Source organism: Harmonia axyridis, chromosome 7, assembly GCF_914767665.1.
Source record: "Harmonia axyridis chromosome 7, icHarAxyr1.1, whole genome shotgun sequence".
Taxonomy (NCBI): domain Eukaryota; kingdom Metazoa; phylum Arthropoda; class Insecta; order Coleoptera; family Coccinellidae; genus Harmonia; species Harmonia axyridis.
The window spans coordinates 26,249,278-26,273,644 of NC_059507.1; the positions used below are offsets into that span (position 1 = coordinate 26,249,278).

Here is a 24,367-nt window from a genome sequence, read left to right on the forward strand (position 1 = left end):
CTCAATCAAATATCAATGTCAAACGCCACTGAATTCTTAGGTTTAGTTCTCATGGTGGATTTATGCACCGTACCTAAGAACTAAAGACTAAGAACTAAACCTTAGAATTCAGTGGCGTTTATGCACTCTCTTGTTAGTTCTTAGTTAAAGCATGCGTACGTGCTCGAACTACTTTCCATTTGTTCTCTACAGTGGACCCCCGATAATCCGGCCCCTGTCTAATCCGGCGCCCCCTGTAATCCGACATGACAGAATTATGTTTGACAATCTTTGCTAATATGTATGTATAGATCACGCAAGTTTGAACAGGTCACAACTCGTACGCGCCACCGCTATTGTGCTCGACGCGTATGCATTGTTTTACTTAGTTTGAATTTGACTACTAGTGATAGCGGTACGGCCTAGCGTACGTTCATTGTTTACTACATATTTATTCATTGTGTATTAGGTATATGTAGTACCTAGTAATGTCGTCACAAACCCAGAAGCGAAAGCACAAAACGTTGACAGTTAAAGAAAAATGTGATATTTTAGATCGCTTAAATCGCAATGAAACTTTCAGTAGTTTAGCAAGTGAATACGGCGTAGGCCGATCTACAATTTATGTTATTAAAAAAAACCACGAGAAGATTAAGAAGTTCGTGTCAACTACTGACTACAATCTTTAGGACTACCAGTGATTCAAGCAGCTCAAAACACCTCAAGCATTCAGCACTTTCTACTCTTAACAGACATGAAGTGGTTTGCTAACGTCATTCAAGTCATGACTACGTATTGTAAGTATTTCAAATACTCAACATACCTTGGCTCTATATCATTTACTGATACGTTTCAATCATTAGTCAAGACCACCTATCCCAAACCCTCGAATGCAGCAGGTAACGCAAACTACGTTTTTACGTAAACTCACGCCTTCCTCAACACTCCACCATTTAACATGGATTGCACCCATTCATCCACAGAAGAAAAGCTCCCACAACTACCATCAATGCAAGCTGAACTCTGTCAACTAAATGCAATCTGTACCGTACCCAACCTTAACCGTTGGTCAGAACTCGGACAGGACCCAGAACATAGATCTGGACCCTACTGGGAACAGGAACCGGTCAAATACAGCACTAGCTTTGACCACTTTTCATCTATACACGGCTCAACCATTGCAAAGCGATACGCGTTAGAAAAAGCACCTACACCCCAATAACTATTCTTAAATTTTATAGTTTTCTAATTAACGACCAGTCTTAATTAGACCTAATGTATAGGATAAGGAATTTTTTTTCTGTTTATTTAATATCACAATTTTATAAATTTTACGTAACACTAAACTAACTTTAGTTATAGATTTTTAATAAAACTATTCAGAAGCAGCATCAACATTCTCTGTTTCTAACTTTTCAAATGTTGCAACTGGTAGGGTGTATAATTTGTTTACGGAGTCCTCATCCTCAATCAACAGTCTATAGTTTTGAATTTTTTGGAATCTTTCCTCAAGGGTAGATACCAAATAGTAGATTCGGAAGGTAAACGGTCTTCAGGGATGAAAGTTACCGCAGGAGTTCCCCAGGGATCGGTGCTTGGGCCCATCCTATTTCTAATATATATCGATGATCTGACATGTAACGTTGGTGCAGATGATGAGACCCTCTTCGCTGATGATACAACATTTTTGAACAGAGCCAAAGAAATAAATCTACTCCTGAATAAATCCCATGAAACAGTAAGAGATGCTATCCAATGGTTCAATTCCAATGATATGAAAGTGAACGAAGAGAAAAACTCAGGAGTTGGTTGTGAGCACGAAACGTCATGAACCGGAAACTATTCATCTACTTCTGAATCAAGTCAAAAACTTTCTACGGCATTATTCTCAATAAGAAGAATTAAGAACCTGCTCACAGAAAAAGAAGCGTTACTTACTTACCACGCACATTTTCATAGTAGGATGACCTACAGCATCATTCTATGGGGTGCATCTCCAGAGGCAGAAAGAGTGTTTCTGAAACAGAAAAAAGCTGCGAGGTTGGTAGCGGGAGTGGACTATACCACTAGCTGTAGACCTCTTTTCAAGAAATATGGTATACTTACCTTATCAGGCTGCTATACAGGGTGTTTCCTAAACATGCGGCAAAAATTCAGGGGGTTGTTCCTTGGACTATTTTAAGCATGTTTTGTCCTTGGATGATTTTTGAAAAACCTCTTTGTTTCGAAGATACAGGGCGAACAACATTTTTTTTAAATTAATAATAGTTTAAATAAAAATGCGTACCGCACTGTGTTTACTAAGTAGGTACAATTTATTTTTAAATTTGTTTAACAACATTCCAATTACTAAACCCCTTAGATTATTTCCTATGGGGCCATCTAAAATCATTAGTTTATACCACTCCAGTAGAAAATGTGGAAGACTTGCGAAATCGGATCATTGCTGGGTGTAACTTAATAAGAAATGATCCTGGTGTTTTTGAAAGGGTTTGGCAGTCAATGAGGAGAAGATTGGATGCTTGTATGCTGGCTAGAGGTGGTCATTTTCAACAGTTTTTGTAGGTTGAGTTGAATTTTCATGTAATTTTTCATAATAAAATGTTATTATCTGAAATTTTGTTTCCCCTATATCTTCGAAACAAATAGGTTTTTCAAAAATCATCAAAGGACAAAATATTCTTAGAATAGTCAAAGGAACAACCCCCTGAATTTTTGCCGCATGTTTAGGAAACACCCTGTATACTGGAGAGTCTTATGTATATACACAAAAATCGGGATACTTTCCACAAACAATCAGCGGTTCACAATCATGAGACCAGGTTTAGGAACAACTTTATTGCCGCAAGACATAGACTGAAGAAGACTCGAAACACGCATATATTCAATGGAATCAAAATGTACAACAAACTTCCACAATCCCTAACATCACTGGATCATAAAACATTCAAGCGGAAAGTTAAAGCCATTCTCACTAAATGTGCATTTTATTCAATGGATGAATTCATGAGGTACCAGTCATTATCCTTCTGCGTTTCAGTTCGTACCTATGTGTAATAGTTTGTTTTATAATTGGTTGTTGTAAATTTTAGAAGTATTCATTTATTGACAATTGTCTGATTTATACACTTTTTATATTATGATGTAGATTATCATACAATTCTTTGACACTCCCTGTAAAATTTTGAGGGTATCTAATAAATTATTATTATTATTATTATAGGGGAGAAGACGTGGAATAATTACAAGACCTCCAACATTGCGACACAACTCGTTAAGACGACCCTTGGAGAAAAGACAGCAGTAGCACTTGCATTATCGAAGACTGCAGTATCAGAGTCTGACCAAAAAGTTCTTGATTATTCAGCAAGAAAAGGCAAGTTATTTGATCCTAGTGCCCCCATAGATCAACGTATCCTATCTCAAGCGATTAAACCTTAAGTATTCTATCATCAAAGACTTTTCCGGATGGCTTTGATTGTATACCTCGAAGTGTCAGAGTGATGGAGATCTGAGCTCAAAATAATATGAAATAAATCATAAAATAAAAAGTACCACAGGATTTTATGAAGCAATTATAAAGTAAGGAACAAATAAAGTGGTAGCTGAACCTTGTAACAATAAAGCCTAAATACAACACAAGCTCAATCATTTTTGTACTGTTCATGTTAGAAAAATACAGAACCCAGCAAATCTATTTGTGAACCAACATGCATTTATATTTTTGATATGTTTTTTGTCAAGTTGTATAAAGCGGTTAACGCTTGCAATTACTGAAAGCATGCAATCTGCAATCAAATTACCTAATCTATGACGTGTGCTTGTTTTTGTTGTTTTGTTTAATTATTTTGTCCAAATTCCTGTGATAAATTGCTTAATTTGTTTAATTATGTTTTACAGAAGTGAGAAGATCACAAAGAAAGCGTAATCCTCCCGATCGTTTCGCATATCCGGAGAACTATATAAGGCGGCCAAAAAGGAGAACTAAGAAAAATCTTTAGACCTATTAGTAAACACCAAGGGCGTAGATCCATTTTTTTGAAGGAGCGAAGTTCGCGAAACCACACCCGAATCAAACAAACCATGGCTGATAATAATAATGATTATCCCCAGAACAACTAACAATTCGCTGATCAGCGCCGCGTTTATCGTGGCAAAGCTGAAAACCAGCGTGATATTATTATTATTATAAAACGGCCATCCATAAACCCGGCCGCAAACCCCAACCAGGGCAGAACAAGCGCGCTCAGAGTAAAGAGATGCCTCCACTAGGAATAAGCCTACCCAGAAGGCTGCCAACGTCGGTGGCACCATGTCTAGTGCGAACCCCGCCGATGCATCACTGTTCTCTGTCGGCATGTGTATACTTGATAAATTTCAAATTTTTTGTGTAATGCTATGTAAATGCTCCTATTTCAGGCTATTTCGAGTCAAATGTTCAAGATGCGGAGATCGTCTGCTGCCACACGAGATGGTGCTGCGAGCGTAGCAACACGTATTTCATCTACAAGGCTTCGTCTGCGTCATCTGCTGCCAGCCGCTGCAGAAGGGTGAAAACGTGGCATTCACACCGCCTGCTTCTGCATGCATAGAAATATCGATGCAGATGTACGAAGAACTGACTACAGATAATCCAAGTCTGCCCAAGGAGTTGCTTCCCGAGTATATCCCGTACTACTCAACAGCAATGCTTTGATTAAAAATTCTAGCGAGAAAGGGCAAGTTATTTGATCCTAGTGCTCCCATAGATCGACGTTGCAGATGTACGAAGAACTGACTACAGATAATCCAAGTCTGCCCAAGGAGTTGCTTCCCGAGTATATCCCGTACTACTCAACAGCAATGCTTTGATTAAAAATTCTAGCGAGAAAGGGCAAGTTATTTGATCCTAGTGCTCCCATAGATCGACGTTTCCTATCTCAAGCGACTCAACCTTAAGTATTTCATCATCAAAGACTATTCTGGATGGCTGTGATTGTATACCTCGGAGAACACTGTGCATATGGAAGAGCTGAGAGAGAAGTTCAAGGATCATCCAAGGCTGAGATAGGAGACATCACAACTAAGCCCAGCGGAATTGTCCGAAGTGGTAAGTAGCATATGTAACGAATTTGCTTCTAGGAACAACAAAGGCATCGTTGAAAACCATGCCTACTTGGGGAATACAAGCTCCTCCTACAGCGTTGATCTTATCTTCTGCCCTTTTAGAGAAGAATCTAGCCTTCACTATGACTGGTTGAGCGGGCAACCTTCCTTTTCCTAAAAGTTTGTAGTATCCAGCATTAATAAGTTTTATAACTGGGGCCTTTCCATTAGGGTCATCTTTGTACTTCTGTCTTGTTAGTTCACTTCAAGTGTCCATAATTTATCAATGTTGATGGCTGGCTGCCATTTAGAGTTTTTTTTATGATATCTGACCATACCAAGCTTTCCAAAATATCCAGGATGGTATTTGTCAAAGTCAATCCGGTCCTTCCACATAACGTTTCATCGATGTCCCGACTAATTATGCTACATCATTACAACAGCGATCTAACATCGATACTATCGAGATCTCCTGATCGTTCTTCGAGCAGTCCCCTACTTGACATTTCTTCAAGGAGTATCAGTCCTTCCTCACCTCTATCTATTAGGCAAAGTGCATTTTCTCTAGTTTTCCGAATCGACTTTCAACAGAAGAATTATCTTTCTCTTAGAGGTGTAGACTCTCTAATGTATGCAAATTCCATGGGTTCATTTGTATCGCGCAGGTATCACCCCTATTATAGGCAACTTATTCAAATTCAAATTAATTCATTACAACATATAGCATACAACATTCTAAAATACATAAGTATGATCAGAAATGTATGGGCAAAGCTTGTATTTCATACACTCCGACCAACAAAGATGAATACAAAGATATTCGCTACATTAAAAATCAACCAAATCCAAAATAACTGTCCTATAATTTATAAATAAGAAAATAAGCTCTCTAGAGGCTGCCAATATAAACTAACACATATTCTCGAATACAGAGTGAAATATACCAGAGTTTTCCACGATGTAAGTTTTAAGTTTTCTTTTATCTTTTTTGTTCTTTACATTAATATTAAATTTCATCTCAACTGGAAGAAGGCAATATAGTTTTGGTCCATAATGAGATAATTTGTGCTGTAAATGTGTTCTATGAAATCTTGGGACTATTACATTTTTATTTTGTACACTTCTTGTATTTTGACCATGTTCAACGATATTGAAAGTTGTTCATTCAAGTAATTTCACTTCCTCCAACTAAGATCGTGTTATACATTGTGGAGAGTAAAAGTCCCGCGAAATATTACCGACTGGGTGTAGTTTATTACTTAGCGCAACGTATTGGGGAATCTTTGTCTATTGCCGACGACATTTCAACGCAATGAAGGTCATATCGCATACGAGGATTTTTATTCGAATAAACATCCGATTTTTGAAATGCTCGGTTGTTGATTAACCGAGTATTGAAAACATCCGATTATGCCCAACACTAGTTACAAGTGAAATAGACAATAACGACAATTTTTAAATTTCATTTCACCTTACCCTTAAAACCTATCTAAGCACAAAATACAGTTCTGCTTTTCTCTACAATTCTGCAGAGCTATGGATCGATTCATGTTAATTGTTCATACAAACTTCAATAAAATCTCTGGTAGGCAGATGAGAGAATTATTTTATTCGCATTCCAAAATGATAAGAGAAAATTTCAGCAAAAACTTTTTTTTCGGAGGGTACAGACAATTTATGCTTGAAAATGATTGTGATAGGACTTCCTGTGGTTTCCCAAACAAAAAAAAAAACAACAATTCAATAAAGCATAGTTTACAATCAACAAATATTCGATATCGCCATTAGATAATGTTAGGAATATGAAATTCAATGAATATATGAACATATACAATACACGAATTGATCAAAATAATATGAAGCAGTTGAGGGTGAGATTTGATTAGTCTTTTTCAACGGAATATCATTATAGGAAAAATCTTCTGAAAAGTTCTTCCTAGTTCATCCGAAATTGTAGATATGCTACACATGAGTAGAATAAAATGAAAACAGTGTTCAAATCGAGGAATTGATCATCAACTGCACTATCGAAATGAGAGGATTTTTTATACTGGAAACATTTGTATAAAAGTACAGAACACTTATCTTTTTTTTTAAAATTGGGCCTCGAAGTAGGGTTTTTGATACGATCCTTTTTTTACACATTTCTTACGATTCATCTATTCCTTTTCATTACATAACTTCTGACAAGGCATATCTAGTTTGACTTCACCTTGAGTTTCTGACAGAAAACTTATCAGTCCTCATATCAGTTCAGAGTAGGAATGTTTTATGTGTACAGATATCAATAACCATATATATTTTGGTTGGGTTGATTTATTCTGGCCAATAGTATAAGAACTCTGTACTTTAGTTAGGATGCATATGCAATGCAAAATAACCTCTTTAATTCATTTGAATGTGGCACGTTGTGGAGCTCAGAATAATACCTCGAAGCGAATTCCAATATACACACGTAAATCAACATATACAGACTGTTCCAGAAATTTTCTGAAGTTATTCTGGAAAGTAGTAATTATGAATGTCTAATTTCACATTATGCTATATCTACAATTTCTTCCTCTTATGGCAATCTGGTAATGTATTGCACCAAATTTGTGAATCACAAATGTAAAAGCATTCACGAAAAGTTCTTCATATTATTTTAAGATCTATTCTAGAACCTCATACTCCTACAAAATAAAAATATTTTTATTGAAGATTTCGAATACTCATCCTGTAAATGAAAATTACTTTGGTTTTTTTGTTTTTTAACAAAAAAAATGAACATTCAATTGATAGGATTGGCGGTTATATAGTTTTGGGAAAAGACAAGTTCATATCAAAATTTCATATATTCACGAGGATTTTCGAGTAATGAGTCTGATGTAGTTGACATGTTATTATTATTGACTGAAAACTGGAAATTTGGAATGGCATAGCATAATCTCTACATAAATCTGTACCTCAGAACCAGACGGGCATAAGTCACGTTTTCACCAATTTCTAGTAGACCAAAATCAATTTCAAGCGGATAACCGCGGTTGTCTATGGCCTTGCACTAAGTTAGAGCCCTTTAGGAATAACCACGAATAACCAACTTGACTCTCTTGAATTCAGTGTGGTTATAGTCCACCATTTTGGTTAATGTAGATCAGGTTGCTGTAACCAAAACAAACACAACCATCTTTTATTTCGACATAATCAATGTGTATAAATGCTCCTTTTCGATAAAATAAATCTTGCCATCGATAGAAAATTATGTTGTATTTTTATTTTGATTATTCAAACTGATCAAATTTAACCTTACTTTTATAATGTCATTAATAACCAAAGGTATAACCCAGCTCTCGAGTGTGGTTATTCGCGGTCGAAATCGGAGACGTTGAAGACTATAGTCCATAATAATAATAATAATAATAACCAACAATGACCAAAAGCGCTTGAATGCAGTTCGTTATTGTTGGTATTCACTGATGATAATCAGGTTATTCGCTTGAATTTGATTCAATAATATAGTGAAAATACTAATTTCATCGTTGACAACATCGTATGAAGCTTTTGTTGAAAATATCATGTTGGAATTCGTGAATAACACGAAATAAGGCTCTCTCAATTTTCATTTGAATTGAGAATATTCAAAGAGATTTCACTGTACCTATAAAGGAGAACTGTATTTGCGTGCGTATGAAATTGGAACGACAGCGAAATATTTGATAATGATATATTACGTTTGTTTATGTCATTCAAATAATTCTTTATCATTAATAGAATCAACTGTTCTCAATTTCATATTTATTCGATTAATCTCATCGGAAAAACTAATATGTTTTCAATACTGAATGACAAATAAAGTAGAAAATTTGTACTTTTAACTTTCGCCACTGGGGCGCTGGCATCAAATTTTGAATTTCCAATAATGTGGAAAGTCTTAATTTACGCTACATAGTTGGTGAATAAGTACCAAAACTTATAATTTTTTTAATTATCACAACTACTTAACTGGATCTTCACAATAATTTGGATTTTCCTGAGAATTACTATCGACAGCTGTTTGATTTTTTTTTTTCGAAATCGATTGCAGATACGAGAAAACTACAACAAACCAAAAAGTGTAGTACGGAATCAGAGTTTATTTTTAATTTTTCTAAACTACTAGTGGTTACAAAAAAATAATTCTGGAGGAAGAAACGAGAAAATAATAAACCTCGGACAAAGACGCGCTTGTAGTGCAATTAAAGTACTCATCTTGAAAGCAACAATAAAATCATGAACCGTAAAAGGATTCCGATATTGTACTGACGTGTCGATTTCAAGGGAAAGTGAAATGATTATATTTGTTCATTTTATGGAGAAATTTTTGTTCTTCGGCTTTGTTTTCTTAAATTTTATATTTCGAAAATCTTGCGGAGGAGTAAGTTCTCGAAATAATGTGCGTCACCATGAAATCAGTCGAAATAAACAATGGACCCCTATCGCGGTAGTAGCGTTGGCATTTAATAAAATACTGCCGTTTAGCTTTTGGACAAAGTCAGAAATCGATAAAACGTTAGATTATGAGGACCATTTGTATAGAAAATCTAACGAAATAAGAATTCCACAAAATTTCGAAAATATATCCTTGCATCCATATCTGATGTTGCAAGAGATTCATCCAAAATTCAGAATTGATTAGTTTTATTGCATTTTGAACTAGGATGGTATTTGTACATAAATTTAACAATATTCTATTTATTGCTCTGAAGTTTTTGTTTCAACTTCTGTCCTTGAATGGTGTTTCTGAATATTTGAAATTATTTCTATAAAAAAGAGGTCATCGAAATTAATCTCCGAAAAATCCATACTGTTCCTTTTTTAAAAATTATTAATCATCTCGAATTCCCAGTGTGGAGCTATGAAATTTTTCGATTTTTACCTTAACTATACAGGGTGATTCACTGGGATGCCCTATTAGACGTTTATGGAAAACTATCCATAATTTTTAGCTGAAAATTTGCGTATTGGGGTTTGAGACAATGATCTTTCCCCCTAAAATACTTTCAGATCTCTACAACTTTCAGTTATACCGGAAACAGACTGCTACTTCTTCATTTCAAATGGCACACCCAGTATATTATTGCATCATTAGATAACTTTTTTGATGGCAATTTCGGAAATATGCCATACCTTGGGTGAAACTTGGGTGTGCCATTTGAAATAAGGAAGAAGCAGTCTATTTCCGGTATAACCGGAAGTTGTATAGATCTGGATATATTTTAGGGAGAAAGATCATTGTCTCAAACCCCAATTGCAAATTTTCAGCTAAAAATTATGGATAGTTTTCCATAAACGTCTAATAGGCCATCCCAGTGAATCATCCTGTATAATTGTTATGAGTGAAACAAGTGAAGCATTGATTTGATTAAGAATTAATTGTAAATAATTTAATTATCTGAATAATGGAATAAGTTATTCGAGTAGGTATATTTCATGAATTTATATGTAATGTTTCATTTATTCCGAGAAAGTCTTGATGTGGCGATACTATACTTTGAAGCAAATTATCACAAAAAGATCAATACAAAATTGACAGTTTTTTCAAATCTTTTCATATTTAAGATGGATTGAAATTTTTCCCATATACTCCAAATGAAAAATAACCTATCTTCCGCAATTAAAATGGAATGAATTATAACAATGTAATTTTGATGTCAGAACATACCTACTTTAGAATCTATATGATCCATGACTGAATTCATGATTCATGATTAAATCTCTCAATAGTGACAAGATAAAATTGCTTTCAAACATCTCTGTCTTGAATCATCATCATCATGTATCATCATTGTATTTGTGTGTATCTTATATATATACTAAAATATACTCACTTCAAATAATTTTTTTAGATATTTCCAATTCGACAAATTCTCAAACGAAAGTACCTCCGCCGTTCGAACATGTTAAAAATGACAATTTGAATTATGTTGAGGATGCGGAAGTTAATTTTGTAAGGGATACGAGTATTATCAGGGGAACGCGAAGTCAGAATGATTTGAGATTTAGTCTACAGTCACGCAATCATCAATGCACAACAAACGCGGCAGTGGCAGTAGCTTATAGTAAAGTACTACCATTCTGTTCATGGAACACTACAATAGTTGATAATATTCTCGATTATGGAGATCAACTATATAAAAAATCCGTATCAATGCGAACGTCACAAAATACACCTGATCTATTCGTTGTAGAGGTGTATCCAAATTTTATTATTGCGAATGTATTTTATTCATTACGAGTAAATGAGATGGATACGATGACGGGGTTTGTAGGATTAGGAAGACGAGGAGAAGTAGATGTACCCTTAGCAGAAGGCATTGTAAGAATTTTTCAGAATTTCGAATGTGCTATTTTTACGTGTGGTCTTTTGTCGACTGGCCTGGCTACAGTCTGAAATTCCATTTAGGCTACTACTGATGGTGCCAAAGAATCAGATTTGGAAGAGGAATTGGACAAGGTAGAATATTCTACCGAGAAGAACTCATAAGGCAAGAATCCAAATGTAAATTTCAGTTGAAAAAGATACCTGAAGACCATGAAACATCCCAGGAATGCAGCAGTGAGAAGCACAAGAGCAAATGCCGTTTTCCCAAAATCGAACTCAAAAAATTCGATGGAAATGTCGAAAATTGTATTGGATTCTGGGGACAGTTTCGAAAAATCCATGACGACAAGGGAATCGATATCGAAGAGGTTCGCATTGTCTAAGATTTAATAAGGAAGAATTTAGGAAAAGCATTAGTTGACTATGAAGAATTACTTACCGTTTTATGAGACTGTAAAGCTATTATCAACAGTATACCCTTAACCTCTTCGTCCGTTGATCAAAATTATCTGAGTCCTTTAACTTCTTGAATGTTTATTAATGACTTTACCAACAGTGACATACCTCAATGTGATAAGATAGATAGAGGATCTATCCAACGAGGTTAACAGTAAACCAAACTGGTCCACCAAAAATGAAAATTCCTGAAGATGAAGGGATGAATCCAGAGGAAAACCGAAGGAATGGACATGAAGAGGAAAAAATCATAATAATTTTTCATGAAAAGAATTGAAATTCTGTGTCCCGATTCGGTGTTCAATTCTTATATCCCCACCACAATTTATATATAAACGACAACCGAGTAGTTACTACCAACAGTCAACATCAGATTTGTTTGTGAAGTTCCCTTGGCTATATAAACGTTTAGTTCTTATCAAAACTGTTTGTGAATTTGTGTTCTTCGTGTAGTATATCACAACCGAGATTATAACTCAAGATGTATTTGGTAGATTTTCAAGGTTTCCAATACAAAAAAGGTGACTACATTTTTCGGGAGGTCTGCATAATGAACTTGATCACAGAATCCCGATTTGAAATTTCATCACGTTAGCTTTATAATTTTATTCTATGGTTCAGCATATTCATTTTGAAAATTTAATTTTCTGTCCTTCATTTTCCAGGTTTAAGGAGATCCGGGAGAAGTAGGAATTCCCCAGAAAGATGAGGGTATCCCGAACATTACATAAAGAAAGTAAGTAAATTTTTAGTTACATCAGCAATCATCATATCTATTTGAAATTTTCCGTTACGAATTCCAATCAATATTGATCAATTATTTCATCAATGGCATGATTCAACGATCGAAAGAAAATATAGTTGCCAGACTAACAAAACAAATTTGAACATTATATTCCGAAAGTTTCATTGTCAACCAGAATTATTATTCATTCAAATTATCATGAAATCAATTGATTGGAACAAAAAATTTTCAGCGGGCGTCAGCTGTAAACATTGAATCTGCATCGGTATCACAGATGAGCGGTCCCAAAACAATTATCTTCAATAACAAATCAGTTGAGACCGATACGGATAGTCAAAAAGTGATTTCTGAACCTGAAGGCGTTGAACAAATTCATCCCCTAGAATTGGCACAGGGCAAGTTAATGACTAATAATATAAACCTTGTCGAGGATACATCATGAAAAAAGGGTTCACTCAGATTGAAAAGAAGCATTGTGAATCTTGATGAGCAAACTGAATGCACTACCAATAAGGACTCTATCTCGACCAAAGTCCAAAAGCATTGTCTGATCAAGAGGGATATAAGGTTGTGCTAAGAGGGAAGAGAAAAGAAGGAAAAAGGAAGAAAAGAAGAAAAAAAAGGAGAAAATAAGAGAAAATAAGAGAAAAAGAAGAGAAGGTTGTGCAAGGAAGGAAGAAGAGAAAAGTTTTAATCGGACGAAATAATGGAAACAATATCGTTCATGCAGTCCCAAAGTTAACATCAACTAAGCCGGAAGATAGGGTGAAATTACCGGTGAATAATTTGGACAGCGTTGTCTGTGAAAGTCACCCCTCTAAATACCCTACACACTACGCTTCTATGAAAGTCACAATTCATCAGGATGAACTGAAGAAGTTAGTGAAATATGGCCCAGAGGTGCAGTTGTCTCAAATTTTCCTTGGTCCGAAGGGAAACAAGCTTTCGCTACAGCTGGTGTCGAGTTAGTTAGAACACCCATGACCTGGATAGAATTTCGAGATACCCACCTAGGAAAAAATGATCAGGGACAATTTCAGGATGACAAACTGGAAGAGTTTGCACTTACCTTCGCAGAATACCCGTATTCACCACTCAAGGAAACGCAAGCGATGTACGTTATAGCCTGCATAGTTGTTTTATCCTTTCCCCGGACAACTACGAGAAATGGATAGAGAATAGAAAGAAGACATTCATCAGCGCATAACCTGACTCTCTCACCTCTAACACATATCCTAAGTCAACAAGCTTGAATCATCTAGAAAATGTTGTGTCAGGTAATCTCACCCGGTTAAGAAAGAGATCTTCATGCTAATTGGGGCGATTGCAAAAGGCACACGAAAAACTATTATATCCAGCGGGATGGCGGTGATAATGACGTTCTTGGCTGGACACAATCTAGGCCCCATAACAATGATAGACAAGTACATATTCCAGCAACATCCAGAATTTCTCAAGTTAAGCATACTGCGAGGGTTTAAGAAGACCTTTGGAGATGCTATCCTATACCTTCAAAGTCTTCGGCCAGAAGAGGCTAAGGATGATACTGCCGTTCTAAATCGATGGAACTTTGACATCGCCCATACTATAGCTCTGGTTATCGCACGAAGACAAACCAAATCATTTGATAACTACAAAATATAATAGTTTTTTTTTTGAGGAAGAAGCCACCACATAGGGGAATATATTACCAAAATTTTCGAGGCTTGAGGTCCAAAACGGAATCAATAAATATCGATTTTACCTTGCCTTTTCATTACCGGATTTGACGTTATATTTGTTAATTTTGGATTTACCTTAATTATATTTTATTATCCAATTTGACATCGTTCTGTGCAAAAAACATAGAATGAGTCTTTTTTGAAAATTTTGGACTCAAACTAAAAATCTTCCATGCTCCCCCTTTCTGGTCTACCTTCGTCTCGGGTGCCAGGAAGATTTTTCTTGTTTAAGTGCGACGGCACACATTAAATTCATCAACTTATATTTGGTTGAGACGGTTTTTTAGTTTTCATTTATATAAACGCAGCACTGTTTACTTTCTAGTAGCAGTGGCTGAAATTTATTTTAAGATTTTTTGACGATGAGTCGTTTGGGCATGACATTCCAAAACCGGTAGGATGATGGTATTTCACATCAGTGTGAAGTATCCTCATCCCCCTTTCGTTTTTTAGAGAGAGGCCTTCAGCAACCGACGTCTGTTTCACTATTTCACTCAACTATAAGTAGTTTAAATATTTAGAGTGTAAAGAGGTTCCCATCGAGCTCCTTTACACTCATCCCTCTTTCATTTTTAAAGAAAGGCCGTTAGCAACTAAAGTCTATTTCACTTTTTCCTTCATTTCCATTTTCCTCAGATCGTTTCTAAACTAGGTTGACTACTTGTTCTATATATTATTTTCTCGCCTTCAGCAATTGATTAAAATATTGGGCATTTCATATTTTACTTGCATTCGATAGGTTTTGGTTAAGACATGGTAAATTTGCGGAATTTTTCCTTACCACAGTAATCAATTTAATTAATTACTACTATCGTTGATATTATTATACGTTGATGACATCTTCGTCATACTGGATGGCGACGATGCACACACCTTGCTCGATTTTATTAACAGCATTCACCCCAACATCAATTTCACCCTTGAATTCGAGGTTAATAGAAGGATCAATTATCTGGATCTATCCATCTCCAGACCACATAGCGGTTTTCTCGAAATATATTGTGAGACTAACAGGTGAGCTTCTTAGAAGTGAGCCTCTGTCTCTTTATTTCAGTTTATTTGTACAATATTATTTGAAGTGTTCATTTTGTTTTTATAGTCAAATAATCTTTATTGTTATTATACAGGAAGCCCACACAAACAGACCATATCATCTCAGCACATTCACATCATCAGCAATAGGCATCTTTACGTGTTACGAAACACATCGGCGTTGGCTGCTGCCAGTCACAAGAAAGAAATTGAACAAAATTGGCGCACTAGATAGTTTGAGAAAAAGGTTTTTGGATTAGGATTGAAATAATGAAAAAATATTTTTTCATTATTTTCTGGGAAATTGAACAATTGCCACAGGGGAAAGAAATTCTGAAAGTGGAAACACTATTTGGACTATAATATGTGCTCTAGTCAGAGATAGTCGCTCGTCAATCGCTCCATCGTTTTTTGATATTTTCGGAAGGTTAATTTCTGCTCAGACTGAAAAAACTGTGTCATATACAAAGTTCTTATATATTCCTACTGAAATATATAAGTGGAATATCAATTTTCAAGTGTTTTGAATCCCAATTTTTGATTTTGAAAATGGTTCTTACGTCGCAACAACAAAGTGATGTTAAAGATATCAACCGAAACACATTTGAAGATAAGATAATCTTATCGATGCTCGCTGAAACTGTCGCTAATCTGGTTGTTGATAAATTGAATGAGAAATGGAATTCCCTGCAAGAAAAAGTAAATAAGGTTGAGACTGAGGTTGTTGTATTGAGAAATGAAAATCTTATTTTGAAAGAACACCTTAATTACTTGGATCAACAGCGTCGACGTAAATGTATAAGATTGCTTGGTTTTGAAGAGAGAAAGGGTGAAGATCTGACCGCTATAGTTAAAAAAACGTTTCTTGATAAATTAAAACTTCAACGTAACGATGTTCAAATTGATTATTGCCATCGAATGAAAACAAATACCAAAAGGGCCAAACTTGTCATAGTTCACTTTTCATCTGTACAATCCCGAGACTTAATTTTCAAGAATAAAAGTAAGCTGAAGGGAACTAGATTGGTCATTACTGAGGATTTAACTAAGACTAATTATGCCCTTTTCAAACGAAGTATGGATAGGATGGGAATTAGAGATGTATGGACTCTTAATGGTAATGTTTATGCAAAACTGGGTGCTAGAAAAATGCTCATAAGATCTGAAGCAGACTTGGTAATGTTAGATGGAGAGAAGAGTGGAATCGCGGAGCAGGAGGAAGTAATTTCTTCATAAGAATAAAGGTTGTACATATATTTGCATTCTCTGTTTGGGGGGAATATTGGGGAAATTTTTTTTTGTTTTAATTAATTTTTTGTTTGTTTTCTGATATATTTTATGGGGGGAAGTTCCGAATTCGGTCTTACTGGTGCACATTTAAATGTTCGTTCATTAATAGCTAAAAACAAATGCTTGTTGGTCGAATTTTTCAAAACGAAAATCTCATATAAATCGATGGTCTTCAGCGTAAAATAATGCGTGCTAATTATTGAAATGATCGCTGAAATGGGATAGACACCTCTTAATCTTAATCGTAGGATGATAGGTAAGATTGAAAAAAAAGGTAATTTATATGGGTTAATGAAGAACCAATAAACTTTCAGAGGTTGTAGATTCTGATTTGAAATATTTTAGTAATGAATCATCACATAACATAAATCTATATAATCTGTACTTGAAAAATTTAATACCAAAGAATTGTTTTTTGGAAGAATATTCTGGCCTGGAGAATTTGAACATGAATTTGACGAAGCATTTGGGAATGTATGTACTTCTGGTCAGTAATAAATTGAATCATTGACCAATTCTTGAACACGACATCTAAATGCTAATATTTCGGTTACTATGCAACTTATGATTTTTATTCCATATTGCACTTTTTTGTACACTTCGGCAATGAAAGCGTCGACATTCATTTTCACAACACAGTCGACGCAGGTCAACCGGCTTGAAAGAACTAAATTGCAATTCCGACAAAGCAGCCGGAGTCGATTGCCAGCACCGATAAGTTTCAACCTGCTTGCACTGTGTAACCGCTAATTCATTATTATTGAATAATTTATAAAACTTACCAGCGCCGGTCGGTACCGGCTACCGGGAAGCAGGTTACCGGCTTCCACTGTGTTTGTACCCTAAAGATAGTTACGGCGTACCGGCACCGGACACAGCATTTACACTACTGCGAGTGTGGAACACTATCTCCGAACCTTCTGTACTTTTATAACACAGAAGGAGACCTACTTGCCAACTTATTCATAAACGGCAGTGCTAGGAGTGTTAAGACAGTTACTTTTATTTGTCAGAACAGCATTTCTGAGATTATAAGTACTGCAAATCGTCTCTGCGAGGAGTTTGAGATAGAACCTGTTGCCCTACTTCACTTGTTGAATTGTTACGTTCTAGAGTTCAATAGCAAGCCAGTGAGCAATGACAGGAATATCCGACTCAGGCATGAAGGCTGCACAGTCCCTTGGCCTTGATGGAGCTAAGGCTGCATCAGAAATCATGACTAAGTCTATGTCACCTGTAGAGCTTTCATCAACTCTAGAGAAAAGGGGTTATGTCTTGGCTGGCAAGACTCCAAAAGATTTCAATGACCTGCACTCAGCATACGATACTGATATCACTGGTCTTCAAAAAGATTTCAAAGAAATCTGTGAAGATTATGGTGATGTCTTGGACTGGGACAGGCCGTCAAGAGCAGTAGAGTTCTGCTCTAAAATCATCTTCGAGGTTGGGCCGGAATCTCGACAGATTAAAAAATCTGATGGTGACAGAGTATGGAAATTCAAATTTCTGTATAAGAGTGCCACCAATGAACCACTGGTCAAGGTTGCTTTTGTGTCCACTTTTAAAGCAACACAGCCTGTGAAACAGACGACAGAAGTCAACAAAATGATTCTGACTATTAAACAGGCTGGATTGCTTGCAATGGACACATTCAACAAACTTGCCTGCTTGATTCTTGTGCCGAACGGGATCTATTTGTTGACACCACTTGCCGGTGCAATATTCTCTAGGAAGGATATTGCTGAGCTTGCAACTGAGCTCAAAAAAAGGCCTGAAGAAGCACTGACAATAGTCAATTCGAGTTGTCAGTCTGGTGGCCATATGCTACATGACTCTAGGGCACACTGTGCAGCCGTTGAAGCTATTGTTGCAACTAGAAACTTAAAGGACGAGAAACTCCAAAAGTCTATAGTTGTAAAAGTTGTTAGGCATTACATCAATGCCTCTAAGAACCTTGACCACTCTAAGTTCGCCATTTATGCTAGATATGCACATGGTGGACTGCCTAAAGGGATGGACTTCTCATCACTGGAGGCAGAGTTTGAAAAAGCTCAAACTTTTAAGTTGACGGCTAAGAAGATAGCAACTGCTAGGACTAAAACAGCTATGCCGTCAACTGTCCTTGCCCCACAATTTCCACAGTCCCCTTAAGTTGACTAGGCATAGTTTTTAGTATGTTTATTTTTTAGTAGTTGTTTGTATTTTAAGTGTAGATTAGGCACGCTGGGGTATTATGTTAGTGTTAGTATTTAAATGTTTCATATAAGTCTTGAGGCGCGACACGAGACGCTACAAGGAGTATGGGTTATCGATACCTGTCGGGATCTCGATATCGGTTGTTTCTGCAGATAACTGTTGTCTACATCATAACTTCATTATTGAATTACATTTTCACAAGGGGACAAGGGAATGAGTGAAAAATGAATATGAATTGATTACGATACTCGTTTTATATTCATATGTAGCAGTTAATAATTTATAGATATATTCTGGTACCTCAGTGGAAAAAAGGAGTCTTATGCAAATGATTATCTATTGATTTCTATCAGGGATGACTCAATTTGAATTCATCATTTGAAAAATAAAAGTGAACAAAGTATCCAAAAGCAAAGAATTTTATTAATATTTTCATTTTGTATCAGATCCTGAAATGTTTTGAATGAATATTGATATAGTAATTTAGAAATATTGGATTTATGCTACTTTTATAATGTGCAAGTGAATGGAATAAATAAATAAAGTTACTCTATTTTCTTTAAAGTTATTTGATTTTATCAATTTAAATATTTATTATCTATTTGATGAATTTGCTATAGTTTCCGAAGGATAGAATCTCGTAATGTATTCTCATTAATTTTATAAGTCGATAATACCATTCCATAACACTATTTACTATATGAATATAAATATTTTGTTTTGGAATTTGTGTTATTTTTATATAAATAATAATATTTAATCGAATGAGTAAATATCTATATTATTGTGTATTATTTTAAAACTCTAACGAAAATATATGACGTAAATTATGAAGAGAAAACACTATAAGAAAATATAATGGATAAAAAAAAATCTCGAAAATGGGGGGCGCTGTCAAATATATTGACCAAGGCGCAATACTACCTAGATACGGCCCTGAATTATAACACAAAATATACAGTCAATTGAAAATTGCATAGACGAACTCAGTGCTTTTTTTAAATTTGCATACGCATTTTAAATTTTACACGGTATGTTTTATGTATTATCGATGTAAGCACGGCCGAACCGGAAAGCGTTACCGAGACTTTAAGATCGATGATCTCCCTAAACGATACAACATCGATACTTCTAATACAACTGCATTTTGGGACGGTGTTATACCACCCGACCCTGCCGTTATTCTTACATTTCCCTACGGCACTTCGGAAATTATCGGAAGCAAAAGATAAAGTATTATACAGATGTCATAACATTCAAAACGGCGGATATATCACTTGCAAGACGCCTTTTATCGGAGATCAATTCGAAAACATCAGTTATTTCCAATCCTACGATCCGACATACCACATGGTCAGACCGCAAAGAAAAGCCAATATGACGATATATACTTTATTCGGGGAATATCGGGATTGTGGTACATACGTAAAAGGAAAAACGGAATACATGAAGAATTTCGTAAAATGCCAAGAACACAGACTGGCACAAATTGCTGCCGGTCTGCAATTACGCATAGAATTCGTAGCGAATTTCGACTGGTTCGAAGACGCCATGGACGCACTGACACCGCAATCATATTTTTTGGCGTCGGTAAAAGATCGTTTTTGTGTCGTTCGCAACGACACAACACAACACAACGACGTGCTACAACTACAAAGTCTTGACGATGCTAAACGACCGTTACGGCTTCAAGTATCACAGGAAGTTTCACCTAGGAGGTTCAGGTACACACAACACCTTCGTGATAGTACTGCACGAGTCGGTCAAAATACCGGTCGGTATCAAGGAATACTTTATCAAAAAGGTACTGCGAGCCGGATTGGACGCACTAGGCCCGGAAACAAAGACGCAGACGCACGGCATACCGCAAGGAGAATGCTGCGACGGTACGCAACGACGCCTTCATTAGAGACAAACGCACGTTGGCGAACGACATTGTCGAAAGCGGAGAAGAAACAATGCACCGAAATTATAATCCAGATTTTAAATTTTACACGGTATGTTTTATGTATTATCGATGTAAGCACGGCATCTTGGCCGAACCGGAGAGCGTAAGCGAGACTTTAAGATCGATGATCTCCCTAAACGATACAACATCTATAAATATAAACAAGCCACGATGCGACATTTCCAAATAATAATCAGATCTTAGTCTCCAAGTCTATTGATCAGTTAGCTATTTTTCCATTTTTCCGGTGTTCTACCAAGTTTTCGAGTTTTTCGCAAGTTTCTTTCTTAATGACCTATTATTTCCACTTTCGAGTATTGAAAGTGTGTGTATTAATTTTTCCACGGCTTTCATTCCGCCTGCAATGTATGTATAAAATAAGTTCTTTTTCGAATCAAGACGCAATTGCGTTTCTCTGAAGAAATAGAAGGTTTTAATCAAAAATAACAACAATAATAATGCAAAAATAGAACTCTTATTCGATTTTCCTCTGCACAATCAAATCGAATAAAACACTATTTTAACAATTCTGAAAATTCAATCTAACATTTTAAGAAAATATTATTACAAAACACTTTAAACAATTTCATTATGCGATTTGATCCTACTTTTCTATTATTTCTATTCGATATCAATCGAATATTTTTAATTACATTTGTGTAATTTTAATATATTTCTGAAATCTACTCTCTTTCTAGAATTTTCACGGTTCATCTCGATTTTAATTTACTGCGTAGAAAATTAACTTTTTCGACAACAACCAAAAGATATCTAATAATAAAAATAGTACACTTTTCCTTGAATTTTCGTCAGTTTTCACGTTTCACTTTTAATGACAGATCACTATTCTTGTTATATATTACCCACCCAGGGCCCCTATTCCCTTCCGGCCCCGTGAGATTGTTGGCTGGTATGAAAAAAATTACATTCTCTACGAGATTTCACCAAATTGATTTCCTAGCTATTTGTTTGTCTGTCTTTTTCATCAAAAAAAGTATCTATTCAAATACTGGCGAGTTGTGGTATCTATCAACATGCTAGTTCAAATAAGATTTCAAGTGCTTGCTTCCTGTTTCTTCGTTAACCGTCACTTATTTTCTCTTCATATTTCAGATCCCTGGTCGCTTTCAATCTGGCTGACTCTACACGTATAAGATACGATGGTACGACGAAACCTTGTTACAATTACAAGGTGTTGACGATGCTGAAGGAGAATTACGGCTTCAAGTGCCATCGTGAATTCCACCTAGGAGGCTCAGGTAACCATAACACATTCGTCATCGCATTGCACGAGTCGGCGAAAATACCGGTCGGTATAAAGCAATATTTCGTAAAGAAAGTGCTGCAAGCCGGACTGGACGCACTGGGCCCAGAGACGAAAACCCAAACGCACGGCATACCCCAAGGTATATGCTGCGACGGAACACAGTCGTTGAAGGTATTTGCTGAAGACGCGCCCACCGTTTGGCGACGAGTCGACGCCTTCGTCCGAGATAAACGTACGTTGGCGAACGACTTCGTCGAAAGCGGTGAGGAAACGATGCACCGGAATTATAATCCAGATTTTAAATTTTACACGGTATGTTTTATGTATTATCGATGTAAGAACGGCATATTGGCCGAACCGGAAAGCGTTACGGATACTTTAAGATCGATGATCTCATCGAACAATACGACATCGATACTACTGATACAATTGCATTTTGGGACGGTGTTATACCACCCGACCTTGCCTCTCTTCTTACATTTCCCTACGGCCCTTCGGAAATTATCGGAAGCAAAAGATAAAGTATTATACAGATGTCATAACATTCAAAACGGCGGATATATCACTTGCAAGACGCCTTTTATCGGAGATCAATTCGAAAACATCAGTTATCTCCAATCCTACGATCCGACATACCACATGATCAGACCGCAAAGAAAAGCCAATATGACGATATATACGATATTCGGGGAATATCGTGATTGTGGTAAATACGTAAAAGGAAAAAACGGAATACATGAAGATTTTCGTAAAATGCCAAGAACACAGACTGGCACAAATTGCTGCCGGTCTGCAATTACGCATAGAATTCGTAGCGAATTTCGACTGGTTCGAAGACGCCATGGACGCACTGACACCGCAATCGTATTTTTTGACGTCGGTAAAAGATCGTTTTTGTGTCGTTCGCAACGACACAACACAACACAACGACGTGCTACAACTACAAAGTCTTGACGATGCTAAACGACCGTTACGGCTTGAAGTATCACAGGAAGTGATACAATTGCCAGTAAACCTCATAGAATTTGCTTGGGGGCTTTTGGAAAGCATGTATAATCGAAGATTACAGGGAAAGTTAGGAGGTAAAGAGCGATCTAAATTTCTTTGGAAGGGGGCACTTCAACAGTGTATACCTGATAAATGGAAAGCTTACATAGAACATGCAGAAAAAGAAATAAGAGAAGATTGAACAAAATATATGGGATACCGTAATATGAAAGACATACCACCTTTCATCATACTGTGCAATACTATTACAACTTCAAGGAATGATTTTCAATGAATGGACATGAAGTACTAAGATTGCCACCATACAATTGGCAGTTAACCTTAAAGAATTGCTTGGGAGCTTTTGGAATGCATGTATAATAGAGGAATACATGGAAAGCTAGGAGAAGAGCTTCTAAATGTCTTTGGAAGGAGGCACTTCAAGAGTGTACACCTGATAAATGGAAAGCTTACACAAAACATGTAGAAAAAGAAATAAGAGAAGATTGAACAAAATATATGGGATACCGTAATATGATAGACATACCACCTTTCATCATGAATACAAGTCCTTATGACTCGGATGATGATTTTGTAATAGTTCTCTTCTGATTACAGCCTGAACGGAGTAGTGGAAGAAAACCTGTGCATTACTATTACAACTTCAAGAATGATTTTCACTAAAATCAAAAGCAACGAGTACATCAGTCTGAATATCATGTATGAATTGGACAAAGAGCATCTAGATTTCAACCAGTCAAAGGCAACATTATACAAGATCATAAAATTAATTGGTAAGAAATTAAAGAATTGCGAAAATTCTCATCGATAAACGATATACTAAATGAAAATCGTTTCATCACGAGAGGGAATTCAAATGCGTTGTTCTATTATTTCTCGATATTTTCATTGAAAAACAAAATCTTCTTCAATTAAAGATATAAAAAAATATTTCTTGTAATTCAAGCCAACATGCAAATACATTTGCTGAGACAAGAACAAATGAGGGGCAGAAGGGGTAGAGGGGGAAGAGGAAGAGGGAGAGGAAGAGAGAGAAGTGACAATAGAAATGGAAGAGAGAGAAGGTGAGGAAAACAAACCCCCCTCCCCTCCGCCACAAATATCATTTATATAATTCAAAAAATAAATATTTTGTTTAAATTTCCTCTTTTTTTTTCTCAACAATTGCTATATTTTGCATACAAAAAGAACAACAATACGTTGTTTTCTGCTTTCTTAACATAAAGCACTATTTGATATCTTGAATAATAAACAATTGTAAGATTTTTTATCTTATACATTAACAAACACCTAAAGATTG

General features: G+C 36.0%; 1 protein-coding gene across 1 annotated transcript in view; it reads right to left on the reverse strand.

The window, feature by feature from the left end:
• Positions 1-24,367, reverse strand: part of LOC123685178 (protein mothers against dpp-like) — a 149,920-nt gene that overhangs the window by 41,322 nt on the left and 84,231 nt on the right. The window lies entirely within an intron of this gene.